Source organism: Coregonus clupeaformis, unplaced genomic scaffold, assembly GCF_020615455.1.
Source record: "Coregonus clupeaformis isolate EN_2021a unplaced genomic scaffold, ASM2061545v1 scaf0783, whole genome shotgun sequence".
NCBI lineage: Eukaryota > Metazoa > Chordata > Actinopteri > Salmoniformes > Salmonidae > Coregonus > Coregonus clupeaformis.
This window is the reverse complement of record NW_025534238.1, coordinates 135656-149621: the sequence shown is the minus strand read 5'-3', so window position 1 is coordinate 149621 and position 13966 is coordinate 135656. Positions and strand designations below refer to the sequence as shown.

Sequence of the window (13966 nt, the reverse complement as noted above, 5' to 3'; positions counted from 1 at the left end):
TGCAGTGGGATTGTGAAGGGCTTAACATTTTGGGGGTGTACCTGGGCTCAGAGAGGTGGGTCAGGAAAAACGGGGAGGGGCTGTCACAGGCAGTGGTGTCAAGACTGGCCAGGTGGAGGTGGGTCCTGTCCCAAGTGTCATATAGAGGGAGGGTGCTGATAATCAACAACCTGGTGGCATCTTCCCTGTGGCATAAACTGGCTGTCCTCAACCCCCCTCGCAGACCTGCAACGCAAGCTGATTTTTTTTGGTCGGGCCATCACTGGCTGAGGACAGCCAGTTGTACAGTGGGGAGAACAAGTATTTGATACACTGCCGATTTTGCAGGTTTTCCTACTTAAAAAGCATGTAGAGGTCTGTCATTTTTATCATAGGTACACTTCAACTGTGAGAGACGGAATCTAAAACAAAAATCCAGAAAATGGCTAGGCCACTCCAGGACCTTGAGATGCTTCTTATGGAGCCACTCCTTAGTTGCCCTGGCTGTGTGTTTCGGGTCGTTGTCATGCTGGAAGACCCAGCCACGACCCATCTTCAATGCTCTTACTGAGGGAAGGAGGTTGTTGGCCAAGATCTCTCGATACATGGCCCCATCCATCCTCCCCTCAATACGGTGCAGTCGTCCTGTCCCCTTTGCAGAAAAGCATCCCCAAAGAATGATGTTTCCACCTCCATACTTCACGGTTGGGATGGTGTTTTTGGGGTTGTACTCATCCTTCTTCTTCCTCCAAACATGGCGAGTGGAGTTTAGACCAAAAAGCTCAATTTTTGTCTCATCAGACCACATGACCTTCTCCCATTCCTCCTCTGGATCATCCAGATGGTCATTGGCAAACTTCAGACGGGCCTGGACATGCGCTGGCTTGAGCAGGGGGACCTTGCGTGCGCTGCAGGATTTTAATCCATGACGGCGTAGTGTGTTACTAATGGTTTTCTTTGAGACTGTGGTCCCAGCTCTCTTCAGGTCATTAAGTAGGTCCTGCCATGTAGTTCTGTGCTGATCCCTCACCTTCCTCATGATCATTGATGCCCCACGAGGTGAGATCTTGCATGGAGCCCCAGACCGAGGGTGATTGACCGTCATCTTGAACTTCTTCCATTTTCTAATAATTGCGCCAACAGTTGTTGCCTTCTCACCAAGCTGCTTGCCTATTGTCCTGTACATCATCCCAGCCTTGTGCAGGTCTACAATGTTATCCCTGATGTCCTTACACAGCTCTCTGGTCTTGGCCATTGTGGAGAGGTTGGAGTCTGTTTGATTGAGTGTGTGGACAGGTGTCTTTTATACAGGTAACGAGTTCAAACAGGTGCAGTTAATACAGGTAATGAGTGGAGAACAGGAGAGCTTCTTAAAGAAAAACTAACAGGTCTGTGAGAGCCAGAATTCTTACTGGTTGGTAGGTGATCAAATACTTATGTCATGCAATAAAATGCAAATTAATTACTTAAAAATCATACAATGTGATTTTCTGGATTTTTGTTTTAGATTCCATCTCTCACAGTTGAAGTGTACCTATGGTAAAAATTACAGACCTCTACATGCTTTGTAAGTAGGAAAACCTGCAAAATTGGCATTGTATCAAATACTTGTTCTCCCCACTGTATATGTCTGTAAATGAAGGAGGACAGGGCCTGGTGAAACTGGAGAGCAGGGTGGCTGCATTCCGACTAAAGGCGGCGCAGAGACTGCTGTACCATACGGATGTCAGATGGAGGGAGCCAGCATGCGCGCTGCTGAGGAGAGCTGGCGGATTAGGGTTGGACCGGCAGCTATTCCTCATGAGGCTGGAGGGGCTGAGTACAGCAGGTCTCTCTGATTTCTACTCTGCGGTGCTGAGGGCCTGGCCCACATGAGAAGGGGGTGTGGAGCCTGGGCTGTGGGTGTGGGAGGAGCCTATCTTCCACAACCCATCCATCCTTTTGAGAACGGTTCAGTCGGCCACCCTGAAGAGGCGACTGATGGCAGCGGGATTACTAAGGCTGGGTGACCTGCGACTGCTGGGAGAGGAGGGGTGGAAAACCCCAGAAGTCCTAGCACAACAAACAGGCCTAACATCTCTTAGGCAAGTCACTTGGCTCTGTCATATCCTCACATGGCCTCTCATATCACTGCTACGCAGACGACACACAACTAATCTTCTCCTTTCCCCCTTCTGATAACCAGGTGGCGAATCACATCTCTGCATGTCTGGCAGACATATCAGTGTGGATGACGGATCACCACCTCAAGCTGAACCTCGTTAAGACGGAGCTGCTCTTCCTTCCGGGGAAGGACTGCCCATTCCATGATCTCGCCATCACGGTTGACAACTCCGTTGTGTCCTCCTCCAGAGTGCATAGAGCCTTGGCGTGACCCTGGACAACACCCTGTCGTTCTCCGCTAACATCAAGGCGGTGACCCGATCCTGTAGGTTCATGCTCTACAACATTCGGAGAGTACGACCCTGCCTTACACAGGAAGCGGCACAGGTCCTAATCCAGGCACTTGTCATCTCCCGTCTGGATTACTGCAACTCGCTGTTGGCTGGGCTCCCTGCCTGTGCTATTAAACCCCTACAACTCATCCAGAATGCCGCAGCCCGTCTGGTGTTCAACCTTCCCAAGTTCTCTCACGTCACCCCGCTCCTCCGCACACTCCACTGGCTTCCAGTTGAAACTCGCATCTGCTACAAGACCATGGTGCTTGCCTACGGAGCTGTGAGGGGAATGGCACCTCCGTACCTTCAGGCTCTGATCTGTCCCTACACCCAAACGAGGGCATTGCGTTCATCCACCTCTGGCCTGCTGGCCCCCCTACCTCTGCGGAAGCACAGTTCCCGCTCAGCCCAGTTAAAACTGTTCGCTGCTCTGGCACCCCAATGGTGGAACAAGCTCCCTCACGACGCCAGGACAGCGGAGTCACTCACCACCTTCCGGAGACACTTGAAACCCCACCTCTTTAAGGAATACCTGGGATAGGATAAAATAATCATTCTACCCCCCCCCTTACCCCACCCCCAAAAATAAAAATAAAAATAAAAAATACATATTGTAAAGTGGTTATCCCACTGGCTATAAGGTGAATGCACCAATTTGTAAGTCGCTCTGGATAAGAGCGTCTGCTAAATGACGTAAATGTAAATGTAATGTAAATGCTGCTGGAGAGATTCCTGGGAGAAGTCCAGGAGGCACTGTCTGAGCCGGTAAAGGGGGTGTTTGAGCGGACAAAGGGGGAGGGGCCACCAATGTTTCCACCACTGCACGTGACGGCAGAGACTGGGGACTGGCAAGGGGGTCTGGAGGACTTGCTAGATTTTAACACCCGAGCCTGGGGGTTTGAAGGGGTGGGAGGTAAAGCCCTATACAACCTCTGTATTAAGGTAAGGAACATCAGGAGCCTAACAGGAATGAAGGCACATCAGTGGCAGGGGGTATGTGGGGCGGAGAGTATGGTGTGTTTTAGATGGAGGGGGCTCTATAAACTCCCAGTACCAAAGAGGTCAGGGGACCTCCAGTGGAGGGTTTTACATGGAGCCCTGGCCACTAACAGCTGGTTGGCACGGGTTGAACCGGGAGTCGGACAGGGGTGTCCTTTCTGTGTCATGAGTGAAACTGTGATTCATGTGTTTTCTGTGTGCGCCAGGTTAATGCCTTTAATGTCTCTGTTGGAATGTCTGTGTGAGAGGTTAGGGGTGGAGTTTACTGTCGGGATGTTTATAATGGGGTACAAGTATTCAAATAAGGAAAAGGCTAAATGTGTGTTGTTGAATTTTCTGTTTGCTCAGGCAAAGTTAGCTATTTGGATAACAAGGGTGGAGGGATAACATACCTTTTACTATTATTTAGTGGAATGGTCTCTGCGCGCCTTAGGGTAGAATTAGGTTTCTATAAAATGATAAAAAGTGTGGAGATGTTTCAAGAGATATGGTGTGTTGGGGGGGCTGTCTGTATAGCTGGGGAAGATGGTCTGGATATACGGTTGTAGAAGTGGTGAGGTTTGGGTTATTGTTATGTGTGGTGTTGTTTTTGTATCGTGGGGTGGAGGGAAAGGTAAGTATGCAGTATAGGGGATATAGGTAATTTTATATTTTTATTTTAGGGGGTGGGGGGGTGAGGTTTTAATGAAATGAGGATGTACCATTAAAGAAAGACAAAAAGTCAAAGTCTCTCGCTCTCGATCTCTCTCTCTCTCTCTCTCTCTCTCTCTCTCTCTCTCTCTCTCTCTCTCTCTCTCTCTCTCTCTCTCTCTCTCTCTCTCTCTCTCTCTCTCTCTCTCTCTCTCTCTCTCTCTCTCTCTCGCTCTCTCTCTCTCTCTCTCTCTCTCTCTCTCTCTCTCTCTCTCTCTCGCTGTCTCTATTCTCATCAGAGAGGTCTTTGAAACCTTGAAAAACTGTTTCAAATTTGGGGAAATTACATACTCTCTAATTGTTTTATGTTTTTGATGTTTTGTCAGGAAATGCAGCTCTGTCTCAGGTACTGCTGTGGTGCAGTTGTTGCACAACCTTTCCTCTACAGGGAGCCAGGTTTTCCTGTGTCTACCCTTCTCATTGGCAAGGCTGTGCTCACTGAGCCTGTACTTTGTCAAGGTTTTTCTAAGGTTTTGATCAGTAACCATGGTAAAATAGTTAGCCACGGTGTACTGTTGATTTAGGGCCAGATAGCACTGCATTTTACTTTGTGCTTGTGTTTCCCAATAAGCAATGTAGTTTTGTTTTGACTGTGTGGTAATCTGGTTTATTCTCCCCCTCTCTCTCTCTCTCTCTCTCTCTCTCTCTCTCTCTTTCTCTTTCTCTCTCTCTCTCTCTCTCTCTCCCTCTCTCTCCCTCTCTCTCTATTCGGTCAACCTTTAGTTTTCTGTATTTTTCTGTTCATCCCTCTGAAGAGACTGATAACAGTGTGATAAAATGGCTTGTCTGGCTGTGACAGGATGAAGGAAGGGAAGGATGAGACACTGGGAGAGGAAGGGCTGCTGTGGAGTGATTTAGAGCCTATAGTTCCAGAAATCCTCACAATGCTGTTATCTTCAGTCACGCTGTAGACCGCCACATCTCAGATGACAGTCAGGGAGAGGGGGATATGGAGAGGGGGAGCGGGAGCGGGTGGGAGGGAGGGAGGGAGGGAGGTAGGGAGAGAGAGAGAGAGAGAGAGACCCTCCAACCCAAAAAGGCCTGTGGTTTTGATGGTATCCTCAATGAAATGTTAAAATATACAGACCACAAATTCCAATTGGCTATACTTAAACTCTTTAACATCATCCTTAGCTCTGGCATCTTCCCCAATATTTGGAACCAAGGACTTATCACCCCAATCCACAAAAGTGGAGACAAATTTGACCCCAATAACTACCGTGGGACATGCGTCAACAGCAACCTTGGGAAAATCCTCTGCATTATCATTAACAGCAGACTAGTTCATTTCCTCAGTGAAAACAATGTACTGAGCAAATGTCAAATTGGCTTTTTACCAAATTACCGTACGACAGACCACGTATTCACCCTGCACACCCTAATTGACAAACAAACAAACCAAATAAAGGCAAAGTCTTCTCATGCTTTGTTGATTTCATAAAAGCTTTTGACTCAATTTGGCATGAGGGTCTGCTATACAAATTGATGGAAAGTAGGGTTGGGGGAAAAACATATGACATTATAAAATCCATGTACACAAACAAAAAGTGTGCGGTTAAAATTGACAAACACATACATATCCACAGGGCCGTGGGGTGAGACAGGGATGCAGTTTAAGCCCCACCCTCTTCAACATATATATCAATGAATTGGCGAGGGCACTAGAACAGTCTGTAGCACCCTGCCTCACCCTACTAGAATCTGAAGTAAAATGTCTACTGTTTGCTGATGATCTGGTGCTTCTGTCACCAACCAAGGAGGGCCTACAGCAGCACCTAGATATTCTGCACAGATTCTGTCAGACCTGGGCCCAGACAGTAAATCTCAGTAAGACAAAAATAATGGTGTTCCAAAAAAGGTCCAGTTGCCAGGACCACAAATACAAATTCCATCTAGACACCGTTGCCCTAGAGCACACAAAAAACTATACATACCTCGGCCTAAACATCAGCGCCACAGGTAACTTCCACAAAGCTGTGAACGATCTGAGAGACAAGGCAAGAAGGGCCTTCTATGCCATCAAAAGGAACATACAATTTGACATACCAATTAGGATCTGGCTAAAAATACTTGAATCAGTTATAGAACCCATTGCCCTTTATGATTGTGAGGTCTGGGGTCCGCTCACCAACCAAGAATATACTAAATGGGACAAACACCAAATTGAGACTGCATACAGAATTCTGCAGAAATATCCTTGTGTACAACGAAAAACACAAAATAATGCATGCTGAGCAGAATTAGGCCGATACCCGCTTATACTCAAAATCCAGAAAATAGTTGTTGAATTCTATAACCACTTAAAAGGATGCAATTCCCAAACCTTCCATAACAAAGACATCACCTACAAAGAGATTAACTTGGAGAAGAGTCCCCTAAGTAAGCTGGTCCTGGGGCTCTGTTCACAAACAGACCCCACAGAGCCACAGGACAACAACAACAACACAATTAGACCCAACCAAATCATGAGAAAACTAAACGAGAATTACTTGACACATTGGAAAGAATTAACATAAAAAAACAGAGCAAACTAGAATGCTATTTGGCTCTAAACAGAGAGTACACAGTGGCAGAATATCTAACCACTGTAACTGACCCAAACTTAAGGAAATCTTTGACTATGTACAGACTTAGTGAGCATAGCCTTGCTATTGAGAAAGGCCGCCGTAGGCAGACCTGGCTCTCAAGAGAAGACAGGCTATGTGCACACTGCCCACAAAATGAGTTGGAAACTGAGATGCACTTCCTAACCTCCTGCCAAATGTATGATCATATTAGAGACACATATTTCCCTTAGATTACAGAGATCCACAAAGAATTCGAAAACAAACCCAAATGTGATAAACTCCCTTATCTACTGGGTGAAAAACCACAGTGTGCCATCACAGCAGCAAGATTTGTGACCTGTTGCCACAAGAAAAGGGCAACCAGTGAAGAACAAACACCATTGTAAATACAACCCATATTTATGTTTATTTATTTTCCCATTTGTACTTTAACTATTTGCACATTGTTACAACACTGTATATACGGTTGAAGTCAGAAGTTTACATACACCTTAGCCAAATACATTTTAACTCAGTGTTTCACAATTCCTGACATTTAATCCAAGGAAAAATTCCCTGTCTTAGGTCAGTTAGGATCACCACTTTATTTTAAGAATGTGAAATGTCAGAATAATAGTAGAGAGAATTATTTATTTCAGCTTTTATTTCTTTCATCACATTCCCGGTGGGTCAGAAGTTTACATACACTCAATTAGTATTTGGTAGCATTGCCTTTAAATTGTTTAACTTGGGTAAAACATTTCGTGTAGCCTTCCACAAGCTTCCCACAATAAGTTTGGTGAATTTTGGCCCATTTCTCCTGACAGAGCTGGTGTAACTGAGTCAGGTTTGTATGCCTCCTTGCTCGCACACACTTTTTCAGTTCTGCCCACAAATGTTCGATAGGATTGAGGTCAGGGCTTTGCAATGGCCACTCCAATACCTTGACTTTGTTGTCCTTAAGACCTTTTGCCACAACTTTGGAAGTATGCTTGGGGTCATTGTCCATTTGGAAGACCCATTTGCGACCAAGCTTTAATTTCCTGACTGATGTCTTGAGATGTAGCTTCAATATATACACATCATTTTCCTTTCTCATGATGCCATCTATTTTGTGAAGTGCACCAGTCCCTCCTTCAGCAAAGCACCCCCACAGCATGATGCTGCCACCCCCGTGCTTCACGTTTGGGATGGTGTTCTTCGGCTTGCAAGCACCCCCTTTTTCCTCCAAACATAACGATGGTCATTATGGCCAAACAGTTATATTTTTGTTTCATCAGACCAGAGGACATTTCTCCAAAAAGTACAATCTTTGTCCCCATATGCAGTTGCAAACTGTAGTCTGGCTTTTTTTATGGCAGTTTTGGAGCAGTGGCTTCTTCCTTGCTGAGCGGCCTTTTAGGTTATGTCGATATAGGACTCGTTTTACTGTGGATATAGATACTTTTGTACCTGTTTCCTCCAGCATCTTCACAAGGTCCTTTGCTGTTGTTCTGGGATTGATTTGCACTTTTTGCACCAAAGTACGCTCATCTCTAGGAGACAGAACGCGTCTCCTTCCTGAGCGGTATGACGGCTGCGTGGTCCCATGGTGTTTATACTTGTGTACTATTGTTTGTACAGATGAACGTGGTACCTTCAGGCATTTAGAAATTGCTCCCAAGGATGAACCAGACTTGTGGAGGTCTACAATTTTCTTTCTGAGGTCTTGGCTGATTTCTTTTGGGTTTCCCATGATGTCAAGCAAAGAGGCACTGAGTTTGAAGGTAGGCCTTGAAATACATCCACACGTACACCTCCAATTGACTCAAATGATGTCAATTAGCCTATCAGAAGCTTCTAAAGTCATGACATCATTTTCTGGAATTTTCCAAGCTGTTTAAAGGCACAGTCAACTTAATCTATGTAAACTTCTGACCCACTGGAATTGTGATACAGTGAATTATAAGTGAAATAATCTGTCTGTAAACAATTGTTGGAAAAATTACTTGTGTCATGCACAAAGTGGATGTCCTAACCGACTTGCCAAAACTATAGTTTGTTAACAAGAAATTTGTGGAGTGGTTGAAAAACGAGTTTTAATGACTCCAACCTAAGTGTATGTAAACTTCCGACTTCAACTGTATATACATACTATGACATCTGAGTGTAATGTTTACTGTTAATATTTATTGTTTATTTCACTTTTGTTTACTATCTACCTCAGTTGCTTTGGCAATGTTAACATACGTTTCCCATGCCAATAAAGCCCTTAAATTGAATTGAAATTGAATTAGAGAGAGAATATTCAGACATGTAAAGCCAAAAATATGTATTTTCTCCTCCATCACTTCTTTTGGTTTGTGGTTTGAGTGAGTCACATTGTTGCACTGAGGTCATTTCATATAATTGAATGATTGAAGGCTTGATTTTTGGACACCACATTCTCAAGAGACATGTAAATAACTGTCTTCTTCCTGATGTAACAGATACACATTTAAACATACAGTAGAGCTGTACATATCATATTCCATACCTGAGTTCCGGTCTAAAGTGAATTACAATGATGCCATCCTACTTGTCCTTGGGGGTGTCAGTATGTTGCTTTCAGATCCTGCTGGGAGTCGTACAGACAGAGAACCTTGTTGATCATAATATACCCCTGTAAGTCAATTCACATGGCAGATTTATTTTGATTGATAGTTTAACATCATTGAAACCTCCCCATAGAAACTCATTTGCCAGAGCAACAAGCTGTGCTATACCAGATGGCCTTTTGAGTGACAAAGACATCAACAACACGTATGGGAAGCTGCCTATAGAGCATGAAGCAACAGGGAAAATCCTACATAACTAAAAGTCCTACAGAGAGAAAATACTTCACGTGAAGGATGTTTGTTGGCTCTGTATGGTTAGGAGTAGGTATAGGCAAAGTAGGAAATAGATTCAAACAAAGCATGGCCTATACCACGTCAAATTATATTATATTTTACTGTAGATGATTCATATTGTTATTATCTCAAAAAGAGACCATCCTCGGGGACACACTGTCAAGGTTAGTAATGAGTTAGGCTCCACATCCAGAGACCATCCTCGGGACACACTGTCAAGGTTAGAAATGAGTTAGGCTCCACATCCAACACTTCCATCAATGCCTCCATGGTAGGTAGAGGGATAAAAATACAATCAAACGACAGAATCAATGAGTGACACTCTTGTCTCGATCCTGATTAAAGACAATGTGATGTGAGACAGTCCAGAAAATTTTTCAGAAGAAAGACATCTGGTTTTCTGCTTAAAATCATCTCTATGGCATTTGTATTGCTTTGTGAATATATTTTAGATACTTATCATTTCGATTAAATTCTTGTAATTTAGTTTACTGTCATATTATAAATATGAGGTGGTCTCACTAACCTCACCCTCAGCGGGGTCGTAAACAACTGGATGCATCTTGTTTTCAGGGGAAATGGAAAGCCTTCTGCTTTTGGACGTTAACAAGGCGACACTCCATCTTAACTCCTCCTCCATATTTACAGTGCAGAAGAGAACCTCCCCCGACAATTATTTTTGTATTGTCAGGACCAGAAAGAAAAGAACGCCGCTCAGGTATTTATTTTACGCCTGCAACATTACGTTACACTAACCTTGATCTTGCTCTGTCCTAACTCAGGGTTCTGTCTCAAATGGAACCCTATTGCCTATATAGTCTACTACTTTTTACCAGGGCCGATAGGGCTCAAGTCAAAAGTAGTGCACTATATAGGGAATAGGTTGCCATTTGGGATGCATTCACAGTAAATGGCTGGGCTGTGTAATCAGCATAGATGGTGATACATTTCATAACTTAGGGGAGAGTGGGTAAGTTGAGCCCTTTTTTACATTCAGCATCACTCCGTCAAGGGAAATAGATTATTATTTCTAACAAAGATATTAGCATATAGTTCAGGATGTTTCGAATCCCTGGAAATAGTACAAATTAATGTAAACATTACATAGCTTGTCCAAAAAAAGTGTTATTTTGGCACAATTTACCCTGGGTATGGGGTGAGTTGAGGCATGGGACAGGGTAAGTTAAGCCGCCTGAATATTTCTGTACTGAATGAAATATTACCACAACCTTTTTAAAACCATGTCTATCTTTATTTCCCAAACACAATTCAACACAATCACAATCACTTTTTTGGTATTTTAATTGTTTTAAGCATCTTTTAACACAGGCTTAACACCTAACAAACACTTTTAACATAGGCCAGGCCCTGTTGTTACCTCATATCCCAGCGATAATGCCTTGTATTAAGCCTGGGGAAAAAAACACTTAAATTTGCCCAACTTGCCATTGGCTCAACCATTGGCTCAACTTAACCCACTCTCTCCTATTGCGTCTCTATATAGACGTGGCCAAGCGGGAAGGAACATAAACAAATATCAATGTTATTGAATAGTGTTCTATACAGAACAAATATATAAATGCAACATGTAAAGTGTTGGTATCATGTTCCATGAGCTGAAATCCCAGAAATGTTCCATACGCATAAAAAGCTTATTTCTCTCAAATGTTGTGCACAAACTTGTTTACATCCCTTTTAGTGAGCAGTTATTCTTTGCCAAGATGATCCATCCACCTGACAGGTGTGGCATATCATTAAGCTGATTGAACAGCATGGTAATAACACAGGTGCACCTTGTGCTGTGGACAATAAAAGGCCACTCTAAATGTGCAGTGGTGGCGGTGGGGTTATGGTATGAGCAGGCATTCCAGTTCCCGCCAATATCCAGCAACGTCGCACAGCCATTGAAGAGGAGTGGAACAACATTCCACAGCCCACAATCAACATCCTGATCAACTCTATGCGAAGGAGATGTGTTGCGCTGCATGAGCCAAAATGTGGTCACACCAGATACTGACTGGTTTTCTGAGCTACGCCCCTACTTTTAAAATCAATTACTGTATCTGTGACCACAGATTCATATCTGTATTCCCAGTCATGTGATATCCATAGATTAGGGCCTAAAGAATTTATTTCAATTTACTGATTTCCTTATATGAACTCTAACTCAGCAAAATCTTTGAAATTGTTGCATGTTTGTATTTTTGTTCAGTATATAATACAAATCAGTTTCCATGAAAATTATGTGCACAAGCAAGGCTGGCTGTCATCCTGAGAAGTGACAAATATCAGTAATTCTTCAGCAGTTCTGGACCATATGCTTTTCAGGAAAGGTAAGCAATTAGGCATGACTAAATCAAGGACATTCCATCACTTATTTAGTAATGTGGTTTTATACCACTTATCATGTTCAGATTATTAATGAAACATGTTACATAATTAAAGGTCACTTGTGAGTCAAATACTAGGTTACTTTTTGTCAGTGGAGTCATTTTTACTCATGATAATTCTAAAATCAAGGCTGACAGATAATTTGTTCAGTAAATCAATTCTTACAATTCTTACAAATAGTTTTGTGACATAACTGAATAGATCCCAGTTGGTTGAGGTGCATCCCAAACGACAACCTATTCACTTTATAGTGCACTACTTTTGACCAGGACCCATACAGCTCTAGTCAAAAGTAGTGCACTATATAGGGAATAGTGTGTCATTTGGGACATATACCTTGGATGAATTCCATCCCTACAGATCCGTCTCTTCCAGTTGGTTAGGTTCTCTAGTTTAGTCTGTGCCCTTCTGTTGACACGACTCATACTGTGAGGGGTTGTATAATTGAACAGCATGTGTCCCTTCTCTTTTAATATCTGCTTTATTATGAAAGCAAGGCCTCTGTCTGGAGATTAAAGAGAGAAAAGTGTTGAGCCAAACTATTCAGTATGTTCTTATGGAGCAAGGTGAGTTTTTATTAGTTGTCAAAGTATCAAGCTAGATTGAATGGGAATGTCAATTGAAGGTGGAATTATATTGTGTAGAGTCGTAGTCCTTAGTCACAGGACTGCACAACTTGTTTTGTGTTGAGTCAAGCTGTCATTCACAGGATGACTGTCTGTACAGTCACGGACACACAAACCTTCATTTCAGATGAATCTGTTGAATAACAGTAGCACAGTGTGAGGATGCTTACTGAATGACTGTTCAGCATTCTCAAGACTCCTCTGAATACATCCTTTAATACAGTGAAGGTTTTACATCAAGATGACGTTTCATTTCACTGTACAATTACCAACTCTGCTGCCATAGAAAAAAGTTACATTGGCTACGTCCCAAATGGCACCCTACTACCAGGGCCCATATGGCTCTGGTCAAAAGTAGTGCTCTATATAGGGAATAGGGTGCCATTTGGGACGTAGCCAGAGTAATCCATGTTACAACATAGAAGCACACATGAGATTATGCTAATTTCAGAGCTGAACACTCATACAGACGTACAACCACTCCCCTCAGATTCAATCCCCCTGTGGTAACCTATCTCTCCTCTCCTCTTCTCTCCTCTCCTCTCCTCTCCTCTCCTCTCCTCTCCTCTCCTCTCCTCTCCTCTCCTCTCCTCTCCTCTCCTCTCCTCTCCTCTCCTCTCCTCTCCTCTCCTCTCCTCTCCTCTCCTCTCCTCTCCTTAGATATGCTCTATGTCCCTGGGTGCTGTCCCTGTACCTGAGGTACCTTTAAGAAGCAGTGTTGCTAAATGATGCTTTTATGTAGCCTCCTGTAGCTCAATTGGTAGAGCATGGCGCTTTCAACGCCAGGGTTGTGGGTTCGATTCCCACGGGGGGACAGTATGAAAAATGGATGCACTCACTAAAAACTGTAAGTCTCTCTGGATAAGAGCGTCTGCTAAATGACTAAAATGTAAATGTAGCTGTGGCTCCAGTTGAGTGGCAGGAATACACGGCTGGTACATCTGCTGCTGGTTTGCAGGCTGTGCCAGGGCCAGATGTGGGCTGCCATTCAGCGTGCATAAAACAAACATCGCAAATGCCACCCGCCATCTGTTAAAGCAGAAATCAGCAGGGTGAGACTGAGCTAAAGTCCTCTCTCGCTACTTCTAGGAAAATGGAAGGCCGTGTTCGTAGACATTTAGGCTGTGTCTCGAATGGCCCCCTATGGGCCCTGGTCAGAAGTAGTGCACTAAATAGAGAGCAGGGATACATTCGGGATGCCTACATTTCCCTGTTGGGAGGGATGGGCATAACATTTGTTGGGTCAGGATTTTTCCCTGGTCTTGTAACATGCTCAGGAACATACTCTTGGTCCTACCCATAGTTATACTCTTAGTCCTACCTATAGTTTGCAATTAGAGCCAGGAAAAACTCCAGTCCCTTGTCAAGAGATTAGGCATTGGACAAATTGCTTTCCTCCATAAGAGGGAAATGAGAATACATGAAAA

General features: G+C 43.7%; 1 non-coding gene across 1 annotated transcript; it reads left to right on the top strand.

The window, feature by feature from the left end:
• The first annotated feature begins 13280 nt into the window (after positions 1-13280).
• Positions 13281-13355, top strand: trnae-uuc. Its single transcript has one exon. It is a non-coding gene; the product is annotated as a tRNA-Glu (tRNA).
• The last annotated feature ends 611 nt before the right edge of the window (positions 13356-13966 follow it).